The sequence below is a fragment of the Ascaphus truei genome, unplaced genomic scaffold, assembly GCF_040206685.1.
Source record: "Ascaphus truei isolate aAscTru1 unplaced genomic scaffold, aAscTru1.hap1 HAP1_SCAFFOLD_2987, whole genome shotgun sequence".
Classification (NCBI taxonomy): domain Eukaryota; kingdom Metazoa; phylum Chordata; class Amphibia; order Anura; family Ascaphidae; genus Ascaphus; species Ascaphus truei.
The window spans coordinates 10,001-15,000 of NW_027455951.1; the positions used below are offsets into that span (position 1 = coordinate 10,001).

At 44.3% G+C, this 5,000-nt stretch overlaps 1 protein-coding gene across 1 annotated transcript in view; it reads right to left on the bottom strand.

The window, feature by feature from the left end:
- Nucleotides 1-5,000, bottom strand: part of LOC142483136 (C3 and PZP-like alpha-2-macroglobulin domain-containing protein 8) — a gene marked incomplete at its 5' end in the record, with an annotated part of 25,197 nt that overhangs the window by 9,168 nt on the left and 11,029 nt on the right. The window lies entirely within an intron of this gene.

The window sequence follows — 5,000 nt, forward strand, 5'->3', positions numbered from 1 at the left end:
TCGGCATTTCATTTACACGCCTGGGGGAAGAGCGCGGGGCCTCTACCACCACCGCGCCCCCACCTAGAAAATCACTTGCGCACCCCTGCTCTATGCCTGGGGTGGGCAACTCCAGTCCTCGAGGGCCACCAACAGGTCACGTTTTCAGGCTATCCCTGCTTATAGCCTGAAAACCTGACCTGTTGGTGGCCCTTGAGGACTGGAGCTGCCCACCCCTGCTCTATGCCTTGAATACAAACAGTAGTACTGTGCCCAGAAGGGGTTAAACACCAGTGTTGCATAGGTAGGCAAAGGCATTAAAGGGACCACACATTACTAAGCAATGCAGAGAAGGGGATAACAGGGTGAGTGCCCCACTCTTATCATCACCGCCCCAATTGACATGGCACTGCATTAAAAGGAAGTCTGCTGCCTGACACATCTACACTTGGAAGTCACATTGCAAGGGTACTGGGTGACGCAGGGTACTGGGTGACGCAGGGTACTGGGTGACGCAGGGTACTGGGTGACGCAGAATACCACTACTTTATTTTTTATTTTTGCAGACTTCCTTTCCAGGTTTAAAATTAATATACGGTATTGCTGCTATTTAATAAAAAAAATGTAATCCCTGCTGAATATAATGAAGTATGACTTGCAGCCTGGCTTAACCAGTGCCCCACAGAGCTGACAATCTACACCTTCAGTGACATACGGAAGGCAAAGCAAAACTTGGCCCCTCTGGCAGTGTAGGGGTTAACTGCCCTAACCCGGCCAAAAATGTGCTTGGCACGGGATTTATTTTGGCGGATTTTGCTTCCACTGGAAAGAAAATATTAACACGTTTAGAAGAAGGGAAAATAAAAGAAGAAGGTTTGGGAAGTCCGAATATAGAATTCCTATCAGGCTCGGGGCCGTCGCCGGTGAGCGGTTTGGTTTAACCGTTTCTGTGCAGAGTCGCTGGGCGATGCGGCCGGCCCCAGCAGAGAAGCAGCAGGTGCGGGCTCAGCCAGGACCCGGGGGCGAGAGGTGAAGACGTGAAGCAGGGCTCATCACCAAATGCATTTCCAAAGGCGTCAGGACCGTAAACAAAATAGGAGTAGAAGCCGCGGTCTAGGATGACTTGCCGCAGCCACTCCTCTGCCGCCGATGGCAGCTCGCCGCCGTCCGTCTCGCCGCAAAGGTAACCCTCTAACGTTACCCCAAAAGCCCCTAAACTTAACTCCTTACCCTAACCCATCGTTAACCGCTTACCTTAACCCCATAAAACTTAACCCCCAATGCCAATGCTGATCTTCACCCTAAAAACCTTAACCTCTTACCCTAAAACCCCTAACCTTAACCTCTTACCCTAAAACCCCTAACCTTAACCTCTTACCCTAAAACCCCTAACCTTAACCTCTTACCCTAAAAAGTTAGGCCTTATCCTAAAACCCCGAGAGTCCTTACCCTAACCGCTAATCTTAACTCCTTACCCTAAAAACCCTAACCCATTACCCTAAAAAGCTTAACCGCTTACCCTAAAACCCCTAAAGTTAACTCCTTAATAATTTACCTTAGTGGCGAGAAGTCCTATGCGGTTGATTGGCGCTAGCGGTTTGGATGCGGCGAGACGGCCGTTGGCGAGTTGGCTGTGGCAAGTTGGCCCATTCCGCAGAAGCAGGACCATTTCAACCAATGGGGAAAAGGGGGCCGTCTCCCAGGGACCACCACCACCGTCAGGTCCCCACCGCACCCGCAGGGAGAGAGAGTGATGGGGCCAGAGGTGGGAGTTTCTATATTTTCAATCTTTAAGTATCGACTGAAAATCAAAAGTGGAAAAAGCCCCCGGAACCAATCGCCCCACAAGTACGCAGATTAAAGTGGGTGACGTATGAATATTCATTGATATATCATTTCGTTTATCATAGTGTATGGTATTTTCTTAAAAGTAAGGGGGCCCCACTAGTTTATTCGTCACCTGGTGCCCACCCAAAAGATAGGGGACAGGGAGAGAAAGAGGACCGTCAGGGAGAAGGGACACGGGGGAATGTAACAGAGAAGGGACAGAATGAACATAAGAGACACAGACAGGGGGCAGTGACAGGCAGTGTTGTAATTTGGGGACTTGACCGCCTTACTGGGTATTCTGGCACTGGATGGAGATGGCATGTTTAAGGGTTTGGAGAACGGGGAACTGAAGGTGTTATAGAGTTTTACAGCAGAGCCTGCTGTGAAAGAAAAGGGTTAATGACAAATTATTTCACCATCTCCCTCTCCTTTCCTTTCATTTGCCCTCAGCCCACAGCAGACTGTCAGCTCCTCAGCAGACAGCAGATTGTCAGCTCCTCAGCACACAGCAGACTGTCAGCGACTGAGGCCCGCAGCAGACTCTCCAGAGCCTCCCTGTGGCTACAGAGTCCTGAAACGTTAATCCGGCTGGAGCAGAAGTCAGCAGGTTATCTGTGGCTGGCATTCTCCCCCCTATACCTCTGCCAAACACACCGGCTCTGCCAAGTGCCACTTCCGCTCTCACAGAGAATCACAGAATTCCTTCCCTGAAATCGGCCCAAAACAGGTTTCCCTTATATAGCGCGGTCTATAGAATTTTGAAGACACAACAAGTCCCTGCCCCGAAGAGCTCACAATCTAATTTTTGAGGGTGAAATGAATGACCATATTGACTAAGTGGTGCTATACCTTCACTTATATGGAATGGATGGTGTCATACACCATAGCACCGCTATGGGCCAAGGTGACATGCCCAAGTCACCAAAGGATAGGACACTGGGATGCAGTCCAGGATCACCCACTTCAAAGGCAGGGTTCTTACCACGAAGCTGCGTTATACAGCTCCGGTCGTGCAGGCGACAGTAACATGTATAGTTCTTAATGTCCATACTGACCAAATCCCCTATCATTATTAGTCTTTCTTTTTATATAGTGCCAGCCATAAACATGAATGTAAACATATGGAAAAGGGAATCCTGCCCCATAGAGCTGACACTTTAACGGTATAATAGTAAACATACAGGCACAGCCTCCTTAACCCCTTCACTTCCAGGGCGGCAGAAAAACATTGAGGAGCAATATATCACCACGCAGATGTAGCATTGGGTATTTTTGTCTTGTGTTGTATACATTTGGCCACGCTCAGTAGCACTCCTTTTGACACAAATATATATATATGATGTGGCGGGTTCTAGGGTTAGAGCTTGCAGGGATTGTGTGTTCATTAATAACACTCAGAGCAAAAAAATAAAACGCAGAGCAACATAATAACATGCAGAGCAACATAATAACATGCAGAGATATAATAACACGCAGAGCGATACAATAACATGCAGAGCGATATAATAACATGCAGAGATATAATAACATGCAGAGCGATATAATAACACGCAGAGCGATACAATAATATGCAGAGCGATATAATAACACGCAGAGCGATATAATAACACGCAGAGCGATATAATAACATGCAGAGCGATATAACATGCAGAGCGATATAATAACATGCAGAGCGATATAATAACATGCAGAGCGATATAATAACATGCAGAGATATAATAACATGCAGAGCGATATAATAACACGCAGAGCGATACAATAACACGCAGAGCGATACAATAATATGCAGAGCGATATAATAACACGCAGAGCGATATAATAACACGCAGAGCGATATAATAACATGCAGAGCGATATAACATGCAGAGCGATATAATAACATGCAGAGTGATATAATAACATGCAGAGCGATATAATAACATGCAGAGATATAATAACATGCAGAGCGATATAATAACACGCAGAGCGATACAATAACATGCAGAGCGATATAATAACACGCAGAGTGATATAATAACACGCAGAGTGATATAATAACATGCAGAGCGATATAATAACATGCAGAGCGATATAATAACATGCAGAGCGATATAATAACATGCAGAGCGATATAATAACACGCAGAGCGATATAATAACACGCAGAGCGATATAATAACATGCAGAGCGATATAATAACATGCAGAGCAATATAATAACACGCAGAGCGATATAATAACACGCAGAGCGATATCATAACACGCAGAGAGATATAATAACATGCAGAGGTATAATAACATGCAGAGCGATATAATAACATGCAGAGAGATATAATACCATGCAGAGAGATATAATAACATGGAGAGATATAATAACACGCAGAGCGATATAATAACACGCAGAGCGATATAATAACACGCAGAGCGATATAATAACACGCAGAGCGATATAATAACACGCAGAGCGATATAATAACACGCAGAGCGATATAATAACATGCAGAGAGATATAATAACATGCAGAGAGATATAATAACATGCAGAGCGATATAATATGCAGAGCAATATAATAACATGCACAGCGATATAATAACATGCAGAGCGATATAATAACATGCAGAGCAGTATAATAACATGCAGTGCGATATAATAACATGCAGTGCGATATAATAACACGCAGAGCCATATAATAACACGCAGAGCAGTATAATAACACGCAGAGCAGAGAGGTATAACACGCAGAGCGATATAATAACACACAGAGCGATATAATAACACGCAGAGCGATATAATAACATGCAGAGAGATATAATAACACGCAGAGCGATATAATAACATGCAGAGAGATATAATAACATGCAGAGAGATATAATAACATGCAGAGAGATATAATAACATGCAGAGCGATATAATAATATGCAGAGCAATATAATAACATGCACAGCGATATAATAACATGCAGAGCGATATAATAACATGCAGAGCAGTATAATAACATGCAGTGCGATATAATAACATGCAGTGCGATATAATAACACGCTGAGCCATATAATAACACGCAGAGCAGTATAATAACACGCAGAGCAGAGAGGTATAACACGCAGAGTGATATAATAACATGCAGAGTGATATAATAACATGCAGAGAGATATAATAACATGCAGAGCGATATAATAATATGCAGAGCGATATAATAGCACGCAGAGCGATATCA